Genomic DNA, 16,815 nt, shown 5'->3' with positions numbered 1-16,815 from the left:
TCAAAAGCATGTGGTTTTTATATTCCGTAACCCACGTAGTTAAGTTGGCAGATAGCCGCCATCTAGCTTAATCGCCCCTAGGTCGTCTCCTTAAATCCTATGTCTCCCCTGGGCCAGCTTCCTCCATAGCAGTCTATGTACAACCGCCATCTTGCGTAGTAGTCTCTGGGTCAACTTTCTCCATAAGAGCCTGTTTATAGCGACCGTCTTGCGCAAACGCCCCTAGGCCGGCTCCTTAAGTCCTATGTCTCCCATGAACCATCTTTCTCCATAAGAGCCTATGTACAGTATAGCCGCCGTCTTGGGCAGTAGCCTCCGGGCCAGCTTTCTCCATAAGGGCCCGTGTATAGCTGCCATCTTGTGCAATTGACGTCGGGAAGGGTAGCCTGCTAAGAAGGAGGAGGGAGGTTAGGCCTCTCCAAGATAGCGACTATCCACGTCGGGAAGGGCATCTTCCTGTTAAACTGAGGTTGGGCCCCTCCAAAATGGCGACTGTCCACGTCGGGAAGGGCATCTAACAGTAAAACTAGGTCTTGTAAGGTTAGACTTCTCCAAGATGGTGGCTGTCCACGTCAAGAAGGACATCTGCCGTAAAACTGAGGTTAGTCCCATCGACGATGGCGGCTGTCCACGCCGGGAAGGGCATCTATCCGTAAAACTGAGGTTAGGGCCATCCAAGATGGCGACTTTCTACGTCGAGAAGGGCATCTGCCCGTAAAACTGAGGTTAGCCCCTCCAAGATGGCGACTGCGAGGTTAGACATGCTCTCTTATGCAAAATTCGCGTCGGGAAGAACATAAACATTTGGAAACTTGAGGTATAATATTGTGGTTTATACTTTCAGAGCTCAGAATATATTTGTGTTTATTCTATGGAAAGGAAGACCAACTTGACACTGATTTTGATGTTCTATAAAAGCTTGTTCTTTGTTTTGTTTAACTTCGGAACAGTCGCTATAAAAGCAAGCAAGGAGGCTAAGGTGGTTGGGCATGTATTAAGAAAAAATTAACATTTTATACACCGAAAGCTCACCTTCATAGTGCCATATGTTTCCAGAAGACCGGGAATACCTCCATTGAAATAGACGGACGAAGAGGAATATACAGTAGTCATAAAGTGGAAGAAAAAGGCACTAAACAAAGAGACGGATTTTTGCGATGGGCAGTGCTGGGTGTTAAATAGTAAGCTGGGGGGCCCATATTTCGTCCCCTTAGCAGGTGTGGACTTGTAGAAATTCAGGAATATTATGGACAAGGCTAGAAATTGGTGTATATATATATATATATATATATATATATATATATATATTCTCCACTTACGGGCAAGTTACAATGAAACTGTTACAACGTAAGGTAGTCAATATTTGACATAAACACTACAAAAACTAAACTATCAAAAATGTGTTCGTAATTTCGTCCCCAATCAAATTTATGGAAAGTACAATTAATTTTAGTATATTTTTACTTTCTAACCTTACCAAACACTTTCCCTATAATGAATTACTTGAAGCCCATTTATGAAAAAAAAATCTTGAAATTAATTTTGACGTAGTCTTTCAACGTTGCTCGTGGGATGTTAAACGCTTTACTTGCACGTTTGTAACCCATTATCTTGCCCTCGCTGCCTTAATTTTTTTTTTTTGCTAGGGGCTTTACGTCGCACCGACACAGATAGGTCTTATGGCGACGATGGGATAGGAAAGGCCTAGGAGTTGGAAGGAAGCGGCCGTGGCCTTAATTAAGGTACAGCCCCAGCATTTGCCTGGTGTGAAAATGGGAAACCACGGAAAACCATTTTCAGGGCTGCCGATAGTGGGATTCGAACCTACTATCTCCCGGATGCAAGCTCACAGCCGCGCGCCTCTACGCGCACGGCCAACTCGCCCGGTCGCTGCCTTAATAGCCTTTATCATGGCCTTCTTATCCCACTTCATAAATAAGAAACAAAATGAAGGGGGACGACATTTCGGACATTCCTGATTTATTATAATGGCCCCAACAGTAACTCACGCCAGCTACCTCACTTTAGCGATTACCGAGCGAGTTGGCCGTGCTGTTAGGGGCGCGCAGCTGTGAGCTTGCATTCAGGAGATAATGGATCCGGACCCCACTGCCGGCAGCCTTGAAGATGGTTTTCCGTGGTTTCCATTTTCACACCAAGCAAATGCTGGGTCTGTACCTTAATTAAGGCCATGGCCACTTCCTTCCCACTCCTAGCCCTTTCCTGTCCCATCGTCACAATAAGACCTGTCTATGTCGGTGCGACGTAAAGCCAATTGTAAAAAAAAAAAAAAAAACTGTAGTGATAACACGCCAGGAACTATACCATACGACTGAAATGCAGTCCAGTATTTTATACACATATCATTGATTATTCTAAGAATAACTGCCTCTTAATTTGAATGCTCCACTAACTCAGCCTACTATAAAAAATGAATCCTCCTTGTACACAGAATACCCTGTAGGTGGGGGCGGTAGAATAACACCCACGGTATACCCTGCCTGTCGTAAGAGGCGACTAAAAGGGGCCCCAGGGGCTCTGAACTTTTGAGTGTGGGTTGGCGACCACGGGGCCCTCAGCTGAGTCCTGGCATTGCTTCCACTTACTTGTGCCAGGCTCCTCAGTTTCATCTATCCTATCCGACCTCCCTTGGTCACCTCTTGTTCTTTTCCGACCCCGACGCTATTAGGTTTGCGAGGGCTAGGGAGTCTTTCATTTTCACGTCCTTCGTGGCCCTTGTCTTACTTTGGCCGATACCTTCATTTTTCGAAGTGTCGGACCCCTTCCATTTTTTCTCTCTGATTAGTGTTATATAGAGGGTGGTTGACCGGTTGTACTTCCTCTTAAAACAATAATCACCACCACCACCACCACTTGTACACAGAAACTAAACGTGGTGCACAGAACCAACTCTCACGAGACAACGGGATGAGACTACGCGTGTACGCGCGGCTGAACATTAGGTACCAACCGTGCAAATTGGAAATCCCTAGAGGGACGAAATTAGGTGCGGGGACGGAATTTGGCCCCCTACCTTACGTTGAAGTATTTCTCTGCGAACTCAGACGTAATTTTAGGACCATAATATCTTTTGTAATGCTTGCCTATATGACTGTTTGCTATCAGACTGAGTTACCCCGATGGTGGAGTCTATGTTAGTAGGGTAGAGTAAAATCCAAATCCAATCGATTCAAAAATCCCACATGCACTGATTGAAGATTGAAAACACAACTGCCTTGGTGAGAATCCAGTCAACGTGCATATTTGATACAAAGTCCCCACCCCCAGAATATATTTTTAGTATGTTTGAGTGTGGTGTGCATCTTTATTTACACTTTCCAGAATTGCGTATATTTCCGTTTGAATGCTGCAAAGTCAGGTGATGCAGGTATTACTAGATTAGAAAATAAAGTCTTAAATGAAGTAGATGAATTTTTTTACATTGGTAGTAGAATAACTAACGATGGCAGGAGTGAGGAGGACATAAAATATGGACTAGCACAAGCAAGGAAGGCCTTTTTTTTGAGAAAATACATTTGCTCACTTCGAACATTGATACAGGAACCAGACAAAATGTTTTTGAAGACTTTCGTCTGGAGCGTGGCATTGTATGGAAGTGAAACATGGACGATAACTTGTTCAGAAAGAAAGAGAATAGAAGCTTTTGAAATGTGGTGTTACAGAAGAATGCTGAAGGTGAGATGGATAGATCCAATCACGAATGCAGAGATACTGAATCGAATTGGCGAGAGGAGATCGATTTGGCTAAATTTGACGAGAAGAATGAATAGAATGATTGAACACATGTTAAGAAACGCAGGACTTGTTCATTTGGTTTTTGAGGGAAACGTAGGGGCCAAGAGTGGTAGGCGTAGACCAAGGTATGAATATGACAAGCAGATTAGTGTAGATGTAGGGTGTGGCATTTACGTAGAAATGAAAACGTTAACACGGGATAGGGTGGCATGAAGAGCTGCATCAAACCAGTCCATGGACTGATGACTAAAATAACAAGAAACAACATCACTGCAACATTTCGAGTTTCTTTTAATGTTTACTGAACATTCGAATATCTTTCACTCTCATGATTTTAACATGAATCAGAACATGAAAAGGGTTTTTAAAATTTTTCAGCTTCAAACTGATTAATGACGTCGTCTCCAACAGAATAGAGTAAATATAGAGATATATCCTTATTATATCACTGACCTCTTCAACGGTTGAGAATCGTAATTTACTGAAATGTCTGCACCATGCAATTTATTTTCCTTTATTTCAGTGACTTCGTTAAAGGACGGAGTTCAGACGACTTGGTAAATACATCCATATTTCGTCCCGGTGACGACGGCTTGTAATACACACCGGAAAGCCTGTGGGCGGTCAAATAATGGTTCTCTGTCTCCACCCGACGCCTGTTCTCTCCCTCTTTGTCATTCCTCGTTCCGCCGCTTTCAATGTGCCAACGTTATCTCCATATCCACATGCAGTCCGCCACATGCACGAGGTAGCCTTTCCGGCTTTCTGTTGCATTACCTACACAGGGGAGAGAAGAAGGCAGAATTCATCAGTATATGCAATACCTTCAGAAAAGCTGTGTAAAATAACACTATTGCTACCCATTCAGGTGATTGCAAATCTCTTTAAAGAATAAAAGAACGAGCAAGTGGCCGTGCGGTTAGGGCCGCGCAGCTGTGACCTTGCATTCGGCAGATCGTGGCTTCGAACTCCACTGTCAACAGCCCTGAAGATAGTTTTCCGTGGTTTCCCATTTTCACACCAGGAAAATTCTGGGGCTGTACCTTCATTAAGTCCACGGCAGCTTCCTTCCAACTCCTAGCTCTTTTCTGTCCCAACGTCGTCATAAGACCTATATGTGTCGGTGCGATGTAGGCAGATTGAAAGAAAAGAAAAAAATGAGCTTGTGATTAGCACAGCAGATTAGCTGCTGGTTTTCCATAGTTTGAATCTTGGTGAAAACTACGTAGTAATTTTCACCGAAAAAGGCACTTAGCATGACGAAGGTCTGCCCTCATTAGAAACAAAACTCCTGACTCAAAATCCCATTTTGGGCCTCGGCTGCCAACATGATTGCTACTCATCCACGTGGACTGCAGATAACGGAGTGACACGTGTTAAGCCTACCACCCGGTCTTCGTGACCGAATCCGAACTCTCGGAAATTTCAATATTTGCACTGTGTAAGATGGGTGGCCAGCAGGTTTTGTTGTGTATCTGCTCTAGTGACTGATAGGAAATGCGTCATTGTGCACTTATCCCCCCCCACAAGGCACTACAGCCCTTGAAGGGCCTTGGCCTACCAAGCGACCGCTGCTCCTCCCGAAGGCCTGCAGATTGCGAAGTGTCGTATGGTCAGCACGACAATTTCTCTCGGCCGTTATTCTTGGCCGCCAACTCACCGTCAAATAGCTCCTCAGTTCTAATCATGTAGGCTGAGTGGACCTCGAACCAGCCCTGAGGTCTAGGTAAAAATCCTTGACCTGGCCGGGAATCAAACCCGGGGCCTCCGGGTAAGAGGCAGGCACGCTATCCCTACACCACGGGGCCGGCAGTATCATTGTGCACTTGGAAAATGTAATTGCAAATAAAGGTAAAGCAGCTGAGAGAAGATGAAAAAACTCACTGATTTTCAGTTTACCTGGATTTTATGTATGAAAACTTTTGTTAGCAGACAAAATAGGGGCCCGCATTCAACGAAAAACGTAAAAGTAAGCAATTTCCTCAATTGTGCCGAACCTTGAAGGACTAAAGGGCCCGGAAATGTTCAAACGATTAGTCTCAGATAGCTATATCAAACTAAGAAAACAAATTCCGAAAATCACTTCCGGCCTAAATTCAGTTCTCAAAATCAGCCTAAAATCGTTCTTTTTATTCAAATCCTGGGCAAATCAACTTATTCACATCAGTCTTTCTGTAATATGTTCCTTGGTTCAATACCCTGAGAAGTTTTTTGATTTTGAAATATGTCCACACTGAATGCAGTTGTAATGGTTTAAGTGAAACCACGGCCGACTGGATCCCTCGCTGCGCTCCTTGAGCTAGCTAAAGCGACACATCAAGTCGGCCGTGTTGAAACTCTGCATCGACTCACATTAGCGCTCGTAGTGGTGCTTAAGTAAAACAATGCATCGATTCGCATTAGTGCTCGTTGTAGTGGTAGAAAAAGTCAAACTGCTACTCTAATCACGGCCGACTGGATCCCTCGCTGCACTAGCTAGCTAGAGCGACGCATCAAGTCGGCTGTGCTCTAATCGACCAGAAAATAATAAAAGAAAATAATTATAATTTTTAGGAATAAATAATATATTCTCACACTTTTTTATATTTTATTTATCTGAAATTCATAGCTGATAAGCCTGGGATGTTTTCGACATTGAGTTCCTTCCCTGTGGATTTTTTAGAAGTCCTTAAGAATTTCTTTCTCCTATTTCAGAGGTAGCAGCTACTTATCAGCACTATTTGAACTACATGTAAAATGTACCACAACATCACTTGAATTGCTTAAAATTACATTTGGACCAAATGAAGATAAATTCGTAACAAACACCTCCATTAGAGGCATTTTCCAAGATATAAAACTGAAGGGAGTTGGACCAACTGCTACACTAGTGTCCAAAAGTTGAGCATAAATTACGAGTAAACACAGCAACAGGAAATAGAGCGCAAATCGCATGACATATGCACCTACCAACCTTACGTGTTCGATCTGTATAGGAAAGGAATGTTCCCTGCTTTGACTAGCGGCGTAACCGCAAGGTAAACACAGCCAGTGCCTGCGCCCCATATTCCCTCAGTCGTGGTTGCCCTGTTATAGTGTGCGGAGTGTAGCCTCGTGGTGAACGTGACAACATAATAGCACAACGACGCCATCTGGACCCCGTTTTGCAGGGTAGAATACTCGGCCGCCTGGAAGCAGGCCAGACACAGACCGAAGTCGCCGTATCCTTGAATGTGCCGCAAAGTGTCATTTCCAGGCTTTGGAGACGATTTCGAGACACAGGAGATGTTAGTTGTAGGCAAGTACTAGGTCGACCAAGGATAACCACCCCACAGCAGGACCTATATCTGGCCTCAACCACCCGACGAAATCGGAGTCCAGCTGCAAGACAATTGTCGGCGGAGCTTGCAGCCGTCTCAGGGGTTGCCGTTTCACGTCGAACTGTGTACCGGAGGCTCAGAACAGCAGGGCTGTTTGCCCGACGTCCAGCGGTGTGCGTCCCGCTCACTCCAGCACAGAGATGGGACCGCTTACTGTTGAGCCGTCAATATAGAAACTAGACCATGAGTGAATGGAGGCATGTTCTCTTCACAAATGAATCTCGCTTCAGTTTGCAGAACGATTCCCGTCACACATTAATCTGGAGAGAACCGGGTGGCCGATACAACCACAGGAACGTCGTGGAACGGGACCAGTATGGTGGTGGTGGCGTCATGGTGTGGGACGCTATCATGTTGAATGACCGTAGGACCTGCACATCTTCAAGGGTGGTCCGGGGAACACTGTTAACGCTCGGAGATACAGGGATGAGGTACTGAGACTCTCCACAGGTTCGGTCGGTCCAGAATTCCTCTTAATGGACGATAATGCCCGACCTCACCGCACTGCTCTGTTGGATGAATTTCTGGCTGGTGAAGACATTCATATCATGGACTATCCAGCGTGGTCTCGGATATGAATCTTATAGAACGTGCCTAGGGTGCACTGGGGAGGCGAATTACATCCCGTCAGCCTCCACCAAGGACCCTCTAAGACCTTCGCATTGCCCTTTCGGAGAAATGGGATCGACTACCACAAGAGCTCTTGGACTATCTGATAGAGAGCATGCCACGTCGCTACGAAGCATGTATGGCCGTTAGGGGTAAACCATACGGCCAATTAACAGCATATTTTGTTGTGGAATATATTGCCAAGTTTTGTTAGTTGTTGTCAAATGTGTACCTTAGCTATCAGAACCTTTCTGACACTTTTTTTTTGGACATGTTGTGTGACATATGGAGTGTGATTCAGCTTCCGTTTCTTCAGCAATCCATCTGACATTCCTATCAGGCGGTATGGCTTCGTTTAGTGATTAAACTTAACTTTTGGAGACTAGTGTATTACGCTGACTATTTGTAGAAAGAAGAACTTATTATTCATAGTGTTGGATAACTGAAGGAATGATTTTTTGTTCGTGGACCTGTAGAGAATACCTTTGAATGGCTAACTGGAGATGATCTGGAAATCTATGGTGTTAATGCCGTACCAATTTGTCAGAACATTTCATTTATAAAACGTGAAAACGGTGGGGACTCATACAATGATTACAAAATGAGTGGTATGTTCAGTGTTCATGGAAGGGGTAAACAATTGTTCAGACTATTGAAGATGGCAGGCATTGACATATTTCCTATGTGTTATATTCAGATTGCCCGAAAACAAACTCCTGGATGACTCATAAATCACGTCGGTCCCCTTCGGAATACATAAACGCATTGAAAATGTCATGCAACATCACCACGGTCATATTGGTTCCAGGTAGGTCATGCAGCTCAACCCGTTGCCGCCAAAATGGCTGCAACGAGACAGAAACCCTTGGACATGTCTTGGGATTCTCTCGGTGCACTCAGCTAATGCGCAACCATCGCCACCACCGTGTAAGAACGTCGGTGGCTCAATCCATGATACAGCGTGGATGGGAGGTGCACAAGGAGGTTCACTACATCTCTACCGATGACTCTAATCGGAGAGCTGATATAATAGCCATCGACAGAAAGGACAGTAAATAACGGTCTTAGATCCCACCATTCGCCTTGAAAGAGGCTCAAATTAGGCTCGGGATGTGGACCTAGTAAATCATGCTATTTATTTGCCTTACCTGTCAGCAAAGTATAAAATACCTATCGTTCTGTGAATTAGCACAGGTCTGCTATTCGGAGCAAGAAGCACCCTCCCTACTCAGACATCGACCTCACTACCAAATCTGAAAGTTCCGCTCTGCGTAATAGAAAAAAATAGTAATACAGATACTGGGAGACTCTCTACAAATCATTAATTTCCATTTATAACTGAGAACGTGATTAACATTCCTCCCCCACTAACCCTAAAAAATAAGTTAATTAACAATTACATTTCCACTTTTTGACGTTTTAAACTTCATTGAAATTGTAACCTATTTTATTCCGGATCTGAATGGTCTTCCTCACTGCAGGACGAACGATTTATACCTTTAATAAATCTCTCTCTTTCCATTCTTTAAAGCATCACTCTGGTCCTTATCAGTGACACCTAGGTTAGCTATGACAGCTGTTGGTGGAGCTGTAGAGGATCAAACCAGCCTTCGGGCTGAATACCTAGCATACATAGATGGGAAGTATTAATTTTGAAATTTTAGTTTTTATTGCCAACCATATTAGAAACTTTAATATTTAGGAAAATTACTGTAACCTATATAAATCAATATCATTAATAAATTCATAAGTAATTTCATTAACATGTTGAGGAAGGTGCAGATAAAAATGTAATCATAATTAAAATGTTATTTCTTTTAAGTCCCTCTAACTATATTTTCATGGTTTTCTGAGACGCCGAGTTGCTAGAATTTTGTTTCACAGGAGTTCTTTTACGTGCCAATAAATCTACCGAAACAAGGCTGACGTTTGTGAGCACCTGCAAATAACATCGGACTGAGCGAGGATCGAACCTGCGAAGTTGAACTAGAAGGCCAGCGCTCTACCGTCCGAGCTACTCAGCCCGGCAGATCAAAATGCTTGTAATTGTAAATAACATACTCATTTAATCGGTAACTTTCAGAATGTTGTAAATTTTGTCTGACATTAATAGGCTTAAGACCTCAGTCAGCATGGGACCCATTGTCTCGGGGGAAAAACGAGTAATGGACTTACGATACAGTGACTATCCTTCTAGTGCTCGTTCAATAAATCATTTAGATTGCTGAAGGTAGTAGTGAAAAGTGTGAGCAGCCCGCAAGAGACAACTAACAGAAATATCATTGCACCGATGTGTGCAACTAAAAGGGTTGATGGATGGGAAATGACCAACCCATCCATCACTCTCAAATCGTGGAGCTAAAGTAAAACTGCACGGAGCGTGTATGCTAATTGTTTTATACATTCTTGAGTGAAACAACTCACCACACTCAGTGGGAAACTTCTAATGCTCTATTGTTGGGATTATAGTACTTGAGTTCCTTTAGATAACCTTTTGCTTTCTTACCTAAGACGGAAATTACTTTGCTGCTGTATTATGCAAATGACATAGGCCCTATCCGCATCACGTCTGTTTGACTCTGGTTCAAATCCTGGCTCGGCCACGAAATGAAGGATGGTTTGAGAGCAGTGCACTCAGTCTGAAGTAACATGCTGGGTAGTAACTATTGACCGTCGTATTAATGTTTCTTCACGGATTTAAATTTAGACGTAAGGAAAATGCTAGCCTTGGACATAACAACTGATCATGGTCGCATATTCCAGAAACTACTTCTTCTTTAAATGAGTTGCCAGATGTAGGTGGTCCACACGGCAAATTCATGACCTCACCATTCTTCATGTTCTGACTACCTCACCAGATACATCAAGACTAAGCATAATCTCACAAAAAACGCCGGCCGGTACCAGAAAGCACTAGAAACAGACGTGGACATCTTTGAAACTCCGGCAATGAAATCGGACGAATGGAAGGAGTTAAATAATGCACTGAGAAACGTCTACATAAGACAAACACTGCATGAAGTTCGTTACGGTATATGCAACAAAAGATGTTATCAGTGACTAAACGAAGAATCTATGTTTGTTTTGTTGACAGGGATGTAGAAAATATCACATGCTAGATGTGTAATTGTGAGAAATCCATTTCATATTACGCCAGATATGAAAATATATAATGTGTGATGTTTACGATTGCAACACACATTGTATTCTACGAGTACAAAATCGTGATTTACTCGCCAAAGATTTCAAAAAACGTTCTAAACTGTATTGCTATTGTCACCGCGGAAAAAGATACAAATTGTGTTACATAATAACTGTGTACTAAGAACTGTGTACTGTTGTCATTCATCCCAGTCTCAGGAAAGATGGTGTCTAATATCTGCATGAAGTTGGCCTAGATTTTGATGATTGTGTTTCTTAAAAGAACTATAATTAAAATTTACGTACTGAGGTATTTCCAACGATGGTTAGAAACTATACATTGAGGACGAATGCCAAGTAACTGTAATACACTTGGAAAACAGGACCGTTTTATATGCAAAATGTAAAGGCTACAGTAGAAGTGTATACTTTTCAAATAGAATTTTGTCTGAGACACACCAGATTGTAATAATAATACTAATACTGGTACTAATAATAATAATAATAATAATAATAATAATAATAATAATAATAATAATAATAATAATGTTATTGATTTTACGCCGCACTAATTATTTTTTCCGAGACGCTGAGGAACTGGACATTTTTAAACTTCATTGAAATTGTAACCCATTTTATTCCGGATTTGAATGGTCTCCCTCATTGCAGAACGAGCGATTTATTTCTTTAAAATATATTTCTCTCTCCAGTCTTTAAATCATCATTCTTATCAGATGGGAAGTACTAATTTTGAAAATTTAATTTTTAATGCCAACCATGTTGGGAACTTTAATACTTAGGAAAATTACTGTAACCTACATAAATAATATCATTAATAAATTCATAAGTGATTTCATTAGCATGTTGAGAAAGATGCAGATAAAAACGTAATCATAATTAAAATGTTATTTGTTTTACGTCCCTCTAACTATATTTTCATGGCTTTCTGAGACGCCGAGTTGCCAGAATTTTGTTCCACAGGAGTTCTTTTACGTGTCAGTAAATCTACCGACAAAAGGCTGACGTATTTGAGCACCTGAGCCAGTATCGAACCTGCCTAATAGGATAGTATACTTCACGAAAGAATACAGAGTACATTTTTTTTCCGTGATAAGTTAGCTCATAATTACACAGAGACCCGGTGATCTGTTAAATATACATTTCTATTTACTAGAATGTACTGATGTTTCCTGAACTAGCAATATGCACATGAGCATATTTACTTTTATCTAACACCTACAGTCATTATTCTCATAATTTGATCACTACACACTCTTTTGAATAACGGAAAGTTACCGAGCGCTTAACACTGAACGATGTAAACTGTAGTGGGTCCATTTGTTTGTACATTTCCAAATGTGTTTTGGCAGTGGATATTGAAGTGACAATCAAACCGTACTATTTACAAAGAACTAAAACACAAACATCTACACAGTGTTAGCTTCTTGTCAGGATTCAAACGTTTAAACTCGATGTTAACTTAAAGAAAGATAATCTCCAGGAGGATATGTAGTCACGTGGTTTATTGACTTATTGTATTTTTGTGGCTTTGGGTCGTATTATTATTATTATTATTATTATTATTATTATTATTATTATTATTATTATTATTATTATTATTATTATCGCCAGTGTTCTTCCACTTTCTTGCCATTAAATCAGTCGTGAAATGTTTCGATATTCAATGCAGTACATAATGCTTATAGGAAGATGAATTGGATAAGTTCTATTAAAAGTTTCATCCAGTCTTCAGAGTTCTCAATGCTTTCGGGATGGAGATTAAGATTAATGAATCGGTCAAGATTCTTTGTACAGAAGAATAAAAGAAAGCCTGGTCTCAATTTCTTTCTTCTTTTATCAGAACAGATTATTTCTTTTGTGAGAATTTTGATTGGACTTAGGTTCTGGGCTTCTAGTATTTCTGTAAGCCTCTTATTCAGATGAAATTTGGCTGTATGAAAACTGGCGAAATGATATTTTTTGTTACAGTTAATATTTTATACCGTTGTTATTCTAGAAACTCCATCCATGGGTTACGATAAGAACACACGGTCTGAAGAAGTAATAGAAATGAATCTACTTAGGTGAGTCTTTCTGTTCTCTTTCAATTAGAAACACCTGTAGAATAATATCGATGTCCTAGTTCTAATACCACGTATCTGACAATGCTGTTTCTATCCATTATTATCTTTAAGACTGGTCACGCCTTCCAGCCACATATAGATATGCAGACCATCAGAACAATTTTCGTTATGTTTATTTTCCTATGCTTACGTATAAAGGAAACTGAATCTTAAATAATATATTATTCTGCAGGAGTGGGTAAATACGTCATACACACAACATCTCTACAGTACGGTACGTAAATTTCATTAATCTTTTACACATCTGCATAGGAAAATGAACACAACGAAAATTGTTGTGATGGACTGCATATCCATGTGTAGCTGGGAGGCGTGACAAGTCTTGAGGGAATTAATCGATAGGAGCAGCATTGTCAGATGCGTGGTGTTAGACCATCGATATGTAATATAGTTTGCATTTTTGTGAGGTATTCTTCGGCCTCTAAAAAGAATATGTCCTAATAATTTTTCGCGTGTATTATTATTGGCTCTATGAAGGATTATTGCAAGGCTTCAGATAATTTTTATTAGCATGAAAGTTATTTCAAATATTGAGAATAACCTAATTACAATTGAATTATGCCTGCGGAATCGACAACGATATAAAATTTGTGAAATCATGTAATATTTTTATATCATTATACACCTTGCCTATTGTAAACTGTATGACTGATTGTTGTACAATTTCATTGGATTCATTTATAGTTTTGAGGAAAATATATGAAAAAGTTGTAGTTACTTGTTTTGCGCTCGTTAGTAGCGGAGGATTTGCATCCCGAGCCACCCGAGATGAAGACCGCATTATTTATTTCAGAGCAGTATGTTCGTACAGTATTTAATAAGGCGTAAGAACGAGATATTTACTGGCGTGTTGACGAACTATTCTTCAATCATAAATTTTGGCACCTTGGCAGTTTTTAAGCATGGTGTTATGGTGTTATAAATAATGATATAACTAAATAAATTAATAAATAATTTTGTTTGCCTATAACTATCCTGGCATAGCCCTTGCAAAAGCAAATCTTCTGATGATGGTGAATGGCGTAGCCTATACCATGTCTGGTAGATTGCGTATTATAGTGGTGGGCAGTGTCATATGCGATACAGGAATGTTGGGGACAACACCAAGTATGTCATTCCCGAGCCGAACGAAGTAATCACTTGTTTGAAAATCACTCGACACAGTCGAGAATCGAACTCCATGGTCCAAGACACCCTCAGCATCGGAGTCTCAGCATTCAAGCGTCGTAAGTCTCTACAAGGTGCCATCTTAAAGCTGAGCAGCACTATTGACCTTAAAATCCACAGAGTTTACCATGGACAACGAATGATTGAATCAGCTGGGCTGTCAGTTACTGACATACTACAGTATTCATCAATTACAACGATATCTGTAAAGAGAACTGCCGCAGGTTGATGCATTACGTCTGTACGACTTACATAGAGACTAAATCGCCAAGTATGTCCTGCCCAGAAGGATACCTACGCCGTATGAGTTAATGGCTACTTTAGAAATTCCCATCGTTAACATTACAATGAATAATTGGCAGAAAGTGCTGTAATTAATTACTTTACTACTACAATTCAATTTGTAAAGTTTGATTTAATTTACGTACCTCGTTGTGTGGGTCTGCTTAAGATTTTTCAGGTCATTGTGTTCTTATATTCGATTTTTTAATGGAAAGTTTTCATTCTTTTATATTTTATATATTAATATTATTGATTCCATACATACCGAGTTAGAGGCTGCGCTGTTTGGGTCACGCAGCTGTGAGCGTGCATTCGGAAAACAGTGGGTTCAAACCCCACTGTCTGAAGCCCTAAAGATGATTTTCCGAGCATTTCCATTTTCACATCAGGCAAATTCTGGGGCTGTACCTTAATGAAGTCTACGGTCCCTTCCCTCCAACTCCTAGCTCTTGTCTACCTATCTGTGTGGATGCGACGTAAAACAAACTGTAAAAACCTTCCATAAATATATTACATTGTTTCAGTTCATTGTTGTGAAAGCCATATTTGAACTTGTGTTAGTTTATATCATGATAACGTAAGCTATGCACTGTATGCTACGCAGAATACCTGACTGCACCCTGAAAGAGTTATCACCACGTGTCGTGACTGCTTGCCATATTCTCTCTAGGGAGCTACCATAAATCTCTCTGCACAGCCTGCGATATAATTTAACTGCACTTCCAAGACACGGTGCAGTACATACAAACTTACCTCTGATGCTAGTTAGTTTACATAGGAAACTTACAATTAATTACTATCATTTCTCCTCATCACAAACAACAACAAAATGAGTTTCTTTTTGACAGAAGTAGTACATAATAAAAACAATTATACCGGGCGAGCTGGTCATGCGGTTAGGGGCGCGCGGCTGTGAGCTTTCATCCGGGAAATAGTGGGTTCGAATCCCACTGTCGGCAGCCCTGAAGATGGTTTTCCGTGGTTTCCCATTTTCACATCAGGCAAATGCTGTGGGCTGTACCTTAATTAAGGCCACGGCTGCTTCCTTCCAGCTCCTAGGCAACTCCTATCCCATCGTCGCCATAAGACCTATCTGTGTCGGTACGACGTAAAACAAATTGTAAAAATAAATCTGTACTGCAATATGCTACACATTAATAATTATGCACAGGAATGCTGTTGGATGTGCAAATGTTTATATGAAATGGTGGTTTAACCTTATTCTCTTCTGAGTCATCTGATCAAAATAAAATTTAACTAGTTTTTTGAATACTTATTATTTTAATTTATTGATTTATTATTATTTATTTAATCCATTTGCCCTCCAGAGTTGGTTTTTACCCCGTACTCAGCGAGGGATCCCACCTCTACGGCCTCAAGGGCAGTGTCCTGGACCGTGAGAGATTTGGTATATATAAAACTGTATATCGCCCAGACAGCCCTATCTGCTGTGCTGAACAGGCGCCTTCTGGGCGATGGGAAGATTGGAAGAGATTGGCAAGAAAGACGGAAGGAAGGGGCTGTGGCCTTAAGTTAGGTACCATCCCGGCATTTGCCCGGAGAAGAAATGGGGAACCACGGAAAATCACTTCGAGACTGAGTGGACCCCGTTCCAGCCCTCGTACCATTTTTCAAATTTCGTTGCAGAGCCAAGAATCGAACCCAGGCCTCCGGGGGCTGGCAGCTAATCGCACTAACCACTACACCACAGAGGCAGATATTTATTTATCTTGTCATAGTTACTCCTTTTCTGCTCCTTTTAAATACAGGGCAGACCATAAAGGAATAAAAGGGAAAAATGAATCAAAAAGGAACGAGAAGAAATCAAGGGTTAGATTTACGAAAGGTGTTATCTTATCAATGTTTGTAAGTATTCTGGAGAAATAAGAGCAATTTTGTAAAATAAAATAATTCAGGAACGATGCTCAAGTAGGAGCTAGACCTTAAGAGGAGCAATAGGCACCTTAATTAGTGCAGAAATCTGTATCCTTTTCCCTATCCAAATGCCCATCTTTGTAGTGTAAACCTTGTGTGGATGGGGGCGGTATCCCCTGCGTGTCGTTAAGAGGAGCCTAAAAGGGGGACCAGGGGCTCTCAACTTGGAAATGTGGGTTGGTGACCACTTTCACTTACTTGTGCCAGGCTCCTCATTTTCATCTTACCTATCCGCCCTCCCTTGATTAACTCTTGTGGTATTTAGACAACCACGGTAAGTAAATTTGCGAGACCTAGGGAGGCTTTCATTTTGTCGCCTTTCGTGGCCTTTCCCTTTACTTTGCCGATTCCTTATTTCTCGAAGTGTTGTAAATCTTCTCCTTCTTAGAAGTGTTATTAGTGGATGGTTGCCCAGTTGTACT

Source organism: Anabrus simplex, chromosome 6 (assembly GCF_040414725.1).
Source record: "Anabrus simplex isolate iqAnaSimp1 chromosome 6, ASM4041472v1, whole genome shotgun sequence".
Classification (NCBI taxonomy): Eukaryota; Metazoa; Arthropoda; class Insecta; order Orthoptera; family Tettigoniidae; genus Anabrus; species Anabrus simplex.
Note: the sequence above shows the minus strand (reverse complement) of the source record.